This window comes from Daphnia pulex, chromosome 6 (assembly GCF_021134715.1).
Source record: "Daphnia pulex isolate KAP4 chromosome 6, ASM2113471v1".
In the NCBI taxonomy this organism is placed as follows: domain Eukaryota; kingdom Metazoa; phylum Arthropoda; class Branchiopoda; order Diplostraca; family Daphniidae; genus Daphnia; species Daphnia pulex.
The window spans coordinates 4,252,791-4,265,316 of record NC_060022.1 but is presented as its reverse complement, the minus strand read 5'-3'; the positions used below and the strand labels follow the sequence as shown (position 1 = coordinate 4,265,316).

Sequence of the window (12,526 nt, the reverse complement as noted above, 5' to 3'; positions counted from 1 at the left end):
CGCTGAAATGAGAGCGTGTAGATTCTGTAGAATAAAGACAAAACAAGTGGAAAACAAACAACCCTGAAACGGCGAATTGGGTCACTGCATTTGAGAGTTGTGTTCTAGTGGTTGCATCCGATGGCCCTGATATATATATAGATGCGGGCATCACGCACAGACGTGTGTACCTTATGAGGAATTGTCAGCCGAAATTATACACAATTACGCGAAAAACCACCGAAAGTCGAGGGGGATGGCGGCCAACATAATTTTTTTCCTGGCTGAAGTAGAACACGACGAGTAAAGTACCAAATTTTGGCCTTCAAGTGCTTATATACTTGAGTCCTGGAGCAAACATGACTTTTAAATTTGCGTTCCTACTCCGAACATGGGTTACAGGCGGTGCTTGAGTGAATTGTTTATTTTACGTCCAGTGGGTCCCGTTTGAAATGGACAAACAATATTCGTTGAAAACAACATAGATCAAACTGCCAGGCTGTGCCCTTTTCAAGTAAAGTGATCGCCAACGTTAAAAAAAAAAACTTACCCGACAGTTTGTCTTGGTACTGGTGGGATATGGCAAGTAATAACTAACAACGTCCTCGAAAATGCCAATTCGGGAATAATTATACAGAGAACGACCGACAAGGGAATATGAAATTTTTCAAAGCAATGGCTAACGTCGAGGAAAGATCAATTATACAATATGGCAAGCGCAAGCCGTTCATGACACATTTCACGGAATGTGTAGAGGTAACAGCAACACAAATTGTATAGTTGTAATGCTAATTCCAATTGCAATCAACTCAGTAATTCGCACATTACAAAGGGCTTGTGATGTTAAAGATATAATAACATTAAAAGCAAGTTGCACTAAAAAGGTAACATTAAAATTTCGTTCGCAATAGGTTTTCCATCGAGGATTAATCAATTAGATGACTTGTTTTCAATCAGAATTGTGTAATTCCCTGTTTTTAGTTGAATCAGCAGTAGCTCGACGACTGTGAAGTATTCGAGGAACAAATGTGAGCCTTAGACCAGCAAAGTAGCGTGTCCATTAAACCGTTAACGGTTTAGTAAACGCTTTTACTCAAATGCCCTACCCTAGATGGCGAAGCCATCGAGCTATTCCTATTCGATTAATCCATGCTCCATCTCCCGGCAGTCATGGAAAAGGTTTAGTCTCGTTTAGTCGTTTGGATCTTCTTTCTTTACCGTTGAAATTAAAACAAAAAAACAAAAAAACATGGCGATCGAGAGTCCATGATCGAACCACGTTGCGAGTTGCGAGTTGCGACTTGTAAAGAACGCCATTGAGTGTGATTGTGTTTTGAGGGAAGAATAGTTTCCCACAGTTAGTTAGGTAAGAATTATAATTAGAATTTCAGCGAAGAGTAAAACTTAAAAGATCAAGTGTAGAAATAAAAATCTTACAATAATTATGAAGCTGCTAGTAATAATCTTTCTTTTTATTCTTTTTAGGTTTCAGACCCACAACACCAACGGAGTACCAATGTTGATCAAGAACAGAAAACAGGATTTGCACTATTGCTTTCATCTTCAGATCTTCTCATGTCTCTTTCTCACGTAAGTACTGGAATATTTCTTTAGTAAACTGTAAATGAATGAAGTAGAGAGGAGAGGAAAAGACACTGTATTTTTAGAGGACACAACAAAGAGAAATTTAGAAAATTTAGAAAAAAAAAATTTAGAATAAAGCGAGATTTTGCTTAATAAATTACTTGGAATTAGTTAAATCTGTGTGGGCTGCCAAACTAAAACTAATAAACTAATAAACTAAAGAAATGTTTTTTATGGAATAACCAATGGAGGCTTATTGGCTGTTGACTAACATGTGCAGATCATAAGTACTGAATATTCTAATGGAATTCCTCATTTTATTTTCTCAGACTCTGGAATATTTGGGTAAAGACAGCAATCGGCGCGAATACTGATTCATTGTAAGACGCAGCTATGGTGAAGAAACTGGCAGCCTGAAAGAAATTGACGGTGATGATTGATATGAAGAAACTATTGCCGTGGAGCCTTAAGAATTCGTACTACTCGAGAAGCCCTATCAATTCGCCCAGTTGATTAAAGTTTTGGCTACGACGGAATCTGAAAAGGCCTTTTGTCAAGAGCAAAACGCAACCTGAGCCTACCTGAGACAAGAAATTCAGTCAGGGGGCTCCCACAAACTAGTTGACAAATGAACGTCCTAGTTTTTGTCTTAAAAGGTGCTAATATTTCGTTATAATATTTAGGCACCAGCAAATCCTATCTGGAATTTTGCTATAGATGAGACTAGACTTTCAGACGGTCGTCAACGTTGAGAAAGAAGAAGAATCTGAATCCAAAGTAGATCCAAAAGAACCAACTACTAACGGTATACCAAAAGAACTTATTCCACACGCTCCAAGACTAGCATTATTGTGGCTTATCATTGTTGACTTACGAATAATGGTTTTACTGGTGGAGTCATCAATGAAGAAAGCAGTGGTACCTCCAGCAAATCGAAATATTCGTTACCAACCGACGTTATTTTCAATTTTGGCATTGGACGGCCGGCACCAGACGTATATTAACCAGTACACGAGCAATCCACTTGTGGCCAGTAAGCACCAGGCATCGGAGGAGAAACACAGTAAATGTTACTTGTCGCTCAAGTTTCCCGTTACCAAACCTTTATCACCTCCATCATATCAAAGGACTAAAGCATCAGGTAATAGGAAACATTTAAATTTGTTTTCGAATCCATAGCTAATGAGCATTTTATTCTTTCTAACTGATCCGGAAACACTAAGGTGATGAAATTCGTCTTTACGGTCAATTGAGTTCGACCGTATCACGATTCACGAATTGAAACATCAACAACGAAACAATTTGAAACAATCAAGGTACCATCAAACAGCGAAGTGCGCCGGCTCACTCGGCCCTTGCGGCACTGACGTACTCTTCTTCCTCTGTCGCCGTCGTTCTGTCTCCGTCACTCGGCCGACGGGCGCCATCCACCAGCAAAACCAACATAATCTCGGTCAGCATTGTGCGCCCCTGTCTCTTAAGTAAATTCTCTCACTCGTCCCATTTGCCTCGCTTTGAAACTCCTTAGCGTTTGCATTTTCTTTAGCTTTTGCTGCCAAATTCAACGCTTGTTTGTCAGTGCCACTTTTGTTTTCGATTAACAGGAACTAGCGACGTGTTGAACGACATTGGCAACATGCTAGCTGACTGACGGACGAATTGGGCTCTATGTTGGAAGAGGAAAGCAGTAACCAGCCCATAAGGCAGAAATCCTAAATGGGGGGTCGCAAAAAGCGTTGTTTGTAATTATATATATCTTAACCTGGATTTTTAAACGTTTGCTGATCCCCTCCTTTCCCTTGGAGTAAGAAAAACGTTCCGGCCTCCACTTTTTGTTCAATGCCAGGCAGCTGCGTCAAAGTGCCTAGTTCACAAGCATGATCCATTTGGATTGATGAAACAGTTGATGAACAAGTGTTGGATATTCCTATATTCTTATTTCTCCCTTTTTCTTCTTCAATTTAACACTGGTCCATCTCGATGGAAATGATTTCTTTTACGTTACGTGACGATTTTAACTAGTGGTATTTTTTTTTTCTTTCTCCGTCCTTTTTGTTATTGCCCGCCCAGCCAACTGATGTACCTATATAATATTGTATGGAATACATGTACACGTTTATCGTATCCCACTTTTGAGCAGATAAACGGTGTCTGTAAGCCAACTGCACGTTTTTTTTATTGAAAAACAAAAACAAGCCCTCCTCAATAATCGGACTGGTTTGAACCCTTATATTTTTCATCCAATCTACGCGTTTTGAGTGTTCCTCCCGTCGTCCTTTGATTTATGCTAGCTTTTGATCTTCACACTAAATAAAAAGATTTCTTCATTTGATCTCTGCAAAAGTTTGTCTATTATCATTTGATATTGTTGTCTCTTTTCTTGTATAATGTTCAGATAAAATCAATCTAGAATGTAGATCTAGACAAGTTTGTCAGAACATCAACTTGTAAATCATAGTTCACAGCCGGACTTTTGCCGCTTTTGCTGATTGGCCCTTCGCGATTGCAGAGATGCCAGATACGGACGTTTTAAATAGCAAAACTGAAATTGGCAATGCTGCGCTATGCGCGATACTTTCAAGATGGCTGCTGGCATTCAAAGAGATCGTTACCGAGAATGGTGATAGGTACTAAAATGTGCTGGGTCTGCGGCATTTTCCATTATGAAAGTTAAGTCAAAAAGATTTTGTTTCGTTACGAGACTGTATGGTTGCTGAATGTAAAATTTGTACATGTTTATTTACAGGAAATCTAGCCTGTAATTTCAAATCTGCCAAATCACCTTATCAGTTATCACGTGGCCTGAAACTGATGTCGTTGCTTGCTACTTGTACCGGTTGTATGTATCAACCCGTGAAGAAACACTTGACAGCAAAAGTAAGTGGCATGTCAACCGATTTCCATTCAAATTTAGTTAATTGTTGACAGAGTAGATCTAGATCCTATTTTGTTGTAGAATCGACTGTGTTGCATCTTCAAAGGACATGTGGTTTTATGATTCAATTTCCATGGGGTTGAACTAGACTTACTATTGTTAGTTGGGAAGTCTTGCCAAGTGTAGGTTCTATTGTAAAGTTTATGACCTTAGAATTGCAATGAGAAAAAATTCCAAAATAGAGTATCCTTGTAGTTTCGAGGGACTGTTTACTTCAACTTCAAACATTTCATTATATTACATCACACAAGACATTTCCTTCTCATTATTAATTTAATATTTTTTCAATTTTTTTAACAGCATCTGAGTATGAGCTGCAGCCAGTTGGTGGAAGGTGTGACAAGTCAGCTGTTGTATTCAGTTTGTGAGGCATCCCATGCAAAAACCAGAAATGATTCCCAAAAAGGTAACTATGTTCATTAATTTATCTGTTAGAAAGCTTTAGATTAAGTAATGGAAGACCAGGGAATAAATATATAGCAAAGGGATCCTTTGCTTCAGTATTGTAACTTTCAGTGAAGTGTGTGGATGTGTGGTTTTACATTATTTGATTTTCAATTTTCCATCCTTTTTAATTTTTTTTTATTAATTGAAAAACTTGTTTACTATAGATTTTTCTGTAGAATTTCTAATATCAAAATAATTTTGAGGGAATTTGGTGATTCAAGTTAACAGTCTTTACTCCTGTCATCTTGCTTGCTAATTTTATGCAAATTTTCTGGAATATGTCGCTTGTCTAGGTGAAGGTGTGGTTCCACTAGGTGGCGGAGTGTCTGTTGGTGAGTGACGAAGCCGCCATTTGCTTTTGAGACATACCCGAATGTGTTGCTGCCTAATGACGGTGTTCTTCGCTTTTACATGAAAAAATGTGCCATTCGACTAAGCTGAATCGAAAGTGAACAATTCTAAAGCAAGTAAGTGCACTGTGAGAGTTTTGACTTTTCGAAAAGTTCATTTTCCCATCTACTTTCATTTATTTTCTAAATGCATGTCGAAGTTTTAGCCTTTCTCCACGTGATCGCTGCCGTGTGATGAAGATGCGTTTCTGAGAGGATCTCTACTATACTGCAAGACAAAAACGTGATGAAACCAGGAAATTTGAAATGGTAATAATATACTTTTAAGTTTAATCAAGTAGGTTAGCATTTTGTTCTTCATGTTGAAAACAAGTGACATCTTATTTCATGCTTTAAAACAAGACAGCTTTTGTGGAAATTTTTTGTCAGTTTCTAATCGATCAGTACAGAAATTCCCCTACAACTTGAAAAGCTTTAAAGAAAATTTTCACAAAGTGATCTTTGGTCACCTTTATGATTTCTTTTTCTCTAGTAATCTAAATTTTAAGTATATCATTTCCTCAACTACAACATGTTGCACAACAACTTAAGATACAGTTGCAAGCTAAAGTGAGCAAAATAACAAAATAGTGTATTCTTGTAGTTCCCAGGGACTGTTTAGTTTAACTTTATCACTTTCATTATATTACATCAAACGAGACATCTCCTTCTCAATATTAATTTAAAATTTTTCAATTGTTTTAACAGCATCTGAGTATGAGCTGCAGCCAGTTGGTGGAAGTTGTGAATATGTTAGCTGTTGCAAACAGTTTGTGAGGCATCTCGTGCAGAAACCCAAAATGATAAGGTAACTATGTTCATTTATTTCTCTTTAAGAAAGCTTTAGATTAAGTATTGGGATACCAGAGAGTAGATTTCGTTGCTTCAGTGTTGTAACATTCAGTGAAGTCTGTGAACGTGTGGTTTTACATTATTTGATTTTCATCCTTTGCATTTTTTTTTTTTTTTCACAAATTGGAAGTTAAAAGAAAATTTTCACAGAGTGATCTTTGTTCATCTTCATGATATCTTTTTCTATAGTAATCTAAATTTGAAGTATATCATTGGCATTGCCTTAACTACAGTACATTGTAACCATTTATGATACATTTGCAAGATAAAGTCAAATATCATTTGCATAAATTTTTTCTGTTTAGAGATGTATTTTTACTTATCTATTTTAATTTTGTTACACGCACGTCGGAGATCTCGCCTTTCTCAACGTGCGGTGCCGTGTCAACAAGATGTCTCTTTGATGAGGTCTACTATATTGCAAAAGAAACATGTGAAGAAAACAGGAAATCTGAAATGGTAACGATTTACTTGTAAGATAGATCAAGTGGATTAGGTTAGCATTTTGCTTAAACTTTTGTATACGTTTGTGTGCTACCTTTCGTGATCTTTGTTTAGAGTTTACTTCAGTTAAACATTTGATTTAGATGAAATTCGGCTAATTCCTGCTTCTATATAAGACAGCTTTTATGAAAAGAACATATGAAGAGATGTAATTTTTTTTTATCAAACAGAACAGAAATTCCTTTCATTTTTTAAAACTTGAAATTAAATCTTTATCTTTTGTCATCTTTTTGATTTATTTTTCAATAGTTTAATCTAAATTTGAAGAAAATCTTTGCCTTAATTACTAAATGTTTGAAACATTTATTTTACGATTGTAAGCTAAAGTTGAACATCACTTGCATTTTTTCTTTTGCTTTGTAAATTTTATTTTATGGTATCTTTTTTCACATTTCAAAATGTTATTGGTTCATTAAAGTTCTTTTGCTTTGTAGGATTCCATGGTCCGTTTGATGTTTGAGCTGTTTGTGGTGTTGCTGTTTGGTGTGAAGTGGGTTTGCAGTCATTTTCAACTTGAGAGATGCGCTGAAATGGAGCTTCGTCAGACTTGCAGTTCAACATCATACTTCAATGTGTTATTTCTCTATGTTTGTGTCCGTGCAGTGTTGAGCTGTTGGGCAAAACGATCAATGTTGTCTGATGGCTGTCAGGCATATTTATCTGCTGCATTTTGTCAATATGTCGTCTCTTGCTACCTGTACGTTGAGGTAGTGCTTGATGAGAACAGTATCATTTAATTTTTCAGTCGTTATTGCAGCCCAAGCTGGTGAAAGATCTTTTTGCATCAAGTAAATCTGACTGTTTTTTTGTGTGTTGTTGGAGTGTTACGAAAGTTGCGTCATTATTGTGTTGAATTGTCATTGTGACTGCAGTTCACCGTTTATAATTTAGGAAGGGAAAAAAACAGAATTATGGGGAATTTATGTCAAACAAATAATAAACTTGCTTTCGGGATTGGGAAAGGAATGTGGAGGCTGTCAGATGGCAGGGTGGTGACTTGAATTTTCATATCTCAAAATATAATGAGGTATGTTAAAATGTGCTGATGCGAAAAATGTGGATAAAATCTTTATAAATCCACAACAACTTCTATAATGTTAATACCTATTACCTAATTACCCTAAAATCATACAACTTCTAATATCCTATTACACAGTAATTTTATAATCTCCTAACTCACTATCCTAACTAAACCAACTAACCATACCCAACTAAACCATATCCCTACAACATCCATATTCCTTCAACCTATTACCTAATATACCTATAAACACAACTGTTGTATGATTTTTGGTCAATTAAATAATATGTTATAACATTATAAAATTTTTTGTAGATCTATAAACTTAAATCCTCATTAATCGTTACATAACATTTTAACAAACTTCATTATATTTTGAACTATGAAAATTCAAGTTAACAACCTGCCTACTGACAGCCACCACATTTTATTCCCAATCTCGTAAACTTGTTTATTATTTGCCATAAATTTTTCATAATTCTTTTTTTCCCTTTCTAACTTATGAACGGGAAACAGCAGTTACAAAGACAAGTCTACATTATAATAAACAACGATGTACCAAGAAAAATCCAATATATTATTATTTAATAATATTAATTTCATAGAAAAAAAAAAATTGATTAACAAAATATGTTATGAATATTGGTTTATTAATATTATTTTATTTCTATGTTGCACCGTTATTGTAACTGTAACTAAACGTTCATAAGTTAGAAAGGGAAAAAAAAAAGAATTATGAAATTTTTATGGCAAATAATAAACAAGTTTACTAGATTGGGAACAAAATGTGGTGGCTGTCAGGTTGTTAACTTGAATTTTCATAGTTCAAAATATAATGAAGTTTGTTAAAATGTTATGTAACGATTAATGAGGATTTAAGTTTATAGATCTACAAAAAATTTTATAATGTTATAATATATTATTTAATTGACCAAAAATCACACAACAGTTGTGTTTATAGGTATATTAGGTAATAGGTTGAAGGAATACGGATGTTGTAGGGATATGGTTTAGTTGGGTATGGTTAGTTGGTTTAGTTAGGATAGTGAGTTAGGAGATTATAAAATTACTGTGTAATAGGATATTAGAAGTTGTATGATTTTAGGGTAATTAGATAATAGGTATTAACATTATAGAAGTTGTTGTGGATTTATAAAGATTTTATCCACATTTTTCGCATCAGCACATTTTAACATACCTCATTATATTTTGAGATATGAAAATTCAAGTCACCACCCTGCCATCTGACAGCCTCCACATTCCTTTCCCAATCCCGAAAGCAAGTTTATTATTTGTTTGACATAAATTCCCCATAATTCTGTTTTTTTCCCTTCCTAAATTATAAACGGTGAACTGCAGTCACAATGACAATTCAACACAATAATGACGCAACTTTCGTAACACTCCAACAACACACAAAAAAACAGTCAGATTTACTTGATGCAAAAAGATCTTTCACCAGCTTGGGCTGCAATAACGACTGAAACATTAAATGATACTGTTCTCATCAAGCACTACCTCAACGTACAGGTAGCAAGAGACGACATATTGACAAAATGCAGCAGATAAATATGCCTGACAGCCATCAGACAACATTGATCGTTTTGCCCAACAGCTCAACACTGCACGGACACAAACATAGGGAAATAACACATTGAAGTATGATGTTGAACTGCAAGTCTGACGAAGCTCCATTTCAGCGCATCTCTCAAGTTGAAAATGACTGCAAACCCACTTCACACCAAACAGCAACACCACAAACAGCTCAAACATCAAACGGACCATGGAATCCTACAAAGCAAAAGAACTTTAATGAACCAATAACATTTTGAAATGTGAAAAAAGATACCATAAAATAAAATTTACAAAGCAAAAGAAAAAATGCAAGTGATGTTCAACTTTAGCTTACAATCGTAAAATAAATGTTTCAAACATTTAGTAATTAAGGCAAAGATTTTCTTCAAATTTAGATTAAACTATTGAAAAATAAATCAAAAAGATGACAAAAGATAAAGATTTAATTTCAAGTTTTAAAAAATGAAAGGAATTTCTGTTCTGTTTGATAAAAAAAAATTACATCTCTTCATATGTTCTTTTCATAAAAGCTGTCTTATATAGAAGCAGGAATTAGCCGAATTTCATCTAAATCAAATGTTTAACTGAAGTAAACTCTAAACAAAGATCACGAAAGGTAGCACACAAACGTAGACAAAAGTTTAAGCAAAATGCTAACCTAACCCACTTGATCTATCTTACAAGTAAATCGTTACCATTTCAGATTTCCTGTTTTCTTCACATGTTTCTTTTGCAATATAGTAGACCTCATCAAAGAGACATCTTGTTGACACGGCACCGCACGTTGAGAAAGGCGAGATCTCCGACGTGCGTGTAACAAAATTAAAATAGATAAGTAAAAATACATCTCTAAACAGAAAAAATTTATGCAAATGATATTTGACTTTATCTTGCAAATGTATCATAAATGGTTACAATGTACTGTAGTTAAGGCAATGCCAATGATATACTTCAAATTTAGATTACTATAGAAAAAGATATCATGAAGATGAACAAAGATCACTCTGTGAAAATTTTCTTTTAACTTCCAATTTGTGAAAAAAAAAAAAAAAATGCAAAGGATGAAAATCAAATAATGTAAAACCACACGTTCACAGACTTCACTGAATGTTACAACACTGAAGCAATGAAATCTACTCTCTGGTATCCCAATACTTAATCTAAAGCTTTCTTAAAGAGAAATAAATGAACATAGTTACCTTATCATTTTTGGTTTCTGCATGAGATGCCTCACAAACTGTTTGCAACAGCTAACATATTCACAACTTCCACCAACTGGCTGCAGCTCATACTCAGATGCTGTTAAAACAATTGAAAAATTTTAAATTAATATTGAGAAGGAGATGTCTCGTTTGATGTAATATAATGAAAGTGATAAAGTTAAACTAAACAGTCCCTGGGAACTACAAGAATACACTATTTTGTTATTTTGCTCACTTTAGCTTGCAACTGTATCTTAAGTTGTTGTGCAACATGTTGTAGTTGAGGAAATGATATACTTAAAATTTAGATTACTAGAGAAAAAGAAATCATAAAGGTGACCAAAGATCACTTTGTGAAAATTTTCTTTAAAGCTTTTCAAGTTGTAGGGGAATTTCTGTACTGATCGATTAGAAACTGACAAAAAATTTCCACAAAAGCTGTCTTGTTTTAAAGCATGAAATAAGATGTCACTTGTTTTCAACATGAAGAACAAAATGCTAACCTACTTGATTAAACTTAAAAGTATATTATTACCATTTCAAATTTCCTGGTTTCATCACGTTTTTGTCTTGCAGTATAGTAGAGATCCTCTCAGAAACGCATCTTCATCACACGGCAGCGATCACGTGGAGAAAGGCTAAAACTTCGACATGCATTTAGAAAATAAATGAAAGTAGATGGGAAAATGAACTTTTCGAAAAGTCAAAACTCTCACAGTGCACTTACTTGCTTTAGAATTGTTCACTTTCGATTCAGCTTAGTCGAATGGCACATTTTTTCATGTAAAAGCGAAGAACACCGTCATTAGGCAGCAACACATTCGGGTATGTCTCAAAAGCAAATGGCGGCTTCGTCACTCACCAACAGACACTCCGCCACCTAGTGGAACCACACCTTCACCTAGACAAGCGACATATTCCAGAAAATTTGCATAAAATTAGCAAGCAAGATGACAGGAGTAAAGACTGTTAACTTGAATCACCAAATTCCCTCAAAATTATTTTGATATTAGAAATTCTACAGAAAAATCTATAGTAAACAAGTTTTTCAATTAATAAAAAAAAATTAAAAAGGATGGAAAATTGAAAATCAAATAATGTAAAACCACACATCCACACACTTCACTGAAAGTTACAATACTGAAGCAAAGGATCCCTTTGCTATATATTTATTCCCTGGTCTTCCATTACTTAATCTAAAGCTTTCTAACAGATAAATTAATGAACATAGTTACCTTTTTGGGAATCATTTCTGGTTTTTGCATGGGATGCCTCACAAACTGAATACAACAGCTGACTTGTCACACCTTCCACCAACTGGCTGCAGCTCATACTCAGATGCTGTTAAAAAAATTGAAAAAATATTAAATTAATAATGAGAAGGAAATGTCTTGTGTGATGTAATATAATGAAATGTTTGAAGTTGAAGTAAACAGTCCCTCGAAACTACAAGGATACTCTATTTTGGAATTTTTTCTCATTGCAATTCTAAGGTCATAAACTTTACAATAGAACCTACACTTGGCAAGACTTCCCAACTAACAATAGTAAGTCTAGTTCAACCCCATGGAAATTGAATCATAAAACCACATGTCCTTTGAAGATGCAACACAGTCGATTCTACAACAAAATAGGATCTAGATCTACTCTGTCAACAATTAACTAAATTTGAATGGAAATCGGTTGACATGCCACTTACTTTTGCTGTCAAGTGTTTCTTCACGGGTTGATACATACAACCGGTACAAGTAGCAAGCAACGACATCAGTTTCAGGCCACGTGATAACTGATAAGGTGATTTGGCAGATTTGAAATTACAGGCTAGATTTCCTGTAAATAAACATGTACAAATTTTACATTCAGCAACCATACAGTCTCGTAACGAAACAAAATCTTTTTGACTTAACTTTCATAATGGAAAATGCCGCAGACCCAGCACATTTTAGTACCTATCACCATTCTCGGTAACGATCTCTTTGAATGCCAGCAGCCATCTTGAAAGTATCGCGCATAGCGCAGCATTGCCAATTTCAGTTTT

At 34.9% G+C, this 12,526-nt stretch overlaps 3 long non-coding RNA genes across 10 annotated transcripts; 2 read left to right on the top strand and 1 right to left on the bottom strand.

Moving 5' to 3' along the window:
* The first annotated feature begins 1,145 nt into the window (after positions 1–1,145).
* On the top strand, positions 1,146–3,895 carry LOC124195913. Of its 5 annotated transcripts, none has more exons than XR_006875485.1 (6): positions 1,175–1,345; positions 1,465–1,569; positions 1,893–2,219; positions 2,281–2,704; positions 2,787–3,044; positions 3,168–3,895. It is a non-coding gene; the product is annotated as an uncharacterized LOC124195913 (long non-coding RNA). The 5 variants fall into 5 exon arrangements; XR_006875486.1 differs by having other exon boundaries at positions 1,893–2,368; positions 2,473–2,704; positions 2,787–3,016; XR_006875484.1 differs by having other exon boundaries at positions 1,176–1,345; positions 2,787–3,016.
* Positions 3,896–4,148: 253 nt separating this feature from the next.
* On the top strand, positions 4,149–7,609 carry LOC124195912. Of its 2 annotated transcripts, XR_006875482.1 has the most exons (7): positions 4,161–4,232; positions 4,310–4,440; positions 4,799–4,904; positions 5,239–5,412; positions 5,496–5,604; positions 6,043–6,645; positions 7,125–7,609. It is a non-coding gene; the product is annotated as an uncharacterized LOC124195912 (long non-coding RNA). The 2 variants fall into 2 exon arrangements; XR_006875481.1 differs by having other exon boundaries at positions 4,149–4,440.
* Positions 7,610–9,017: 1,408 nt separating this feature from the next.
* Positions 9,018–12,479, bottom strand: LOC124195910. Of its 3 annotated transcripts, none has more exons than XR_006875479.1 (7): positions 12,188–12,475; positions 11,724–11,829; positions 11,216–11,389; positions 11,024–11,132; positions 10,486–10,585; positions 9,982–10,086; positions 9,018–9,502 (listed from the first exon to the last, which is right to left on the bottom strand). It is a non-coding gene; the product is annotated as an uncharacterized LOC124195910 (long non-coding RNA). The 3 variants fall into 3 exon arrangements; XR_006875480.1 differs by having other exon boundaries at positions 9,982–10,585; positions 12,188–12,318; positions 12,396–12,467; XR_006875478.1 differs by having other exon boundaries at positions 9,982–10,585; positions 12,188–12,479.
* Positions 12,480–12,526: the final 47 nt, after the last annotated feature.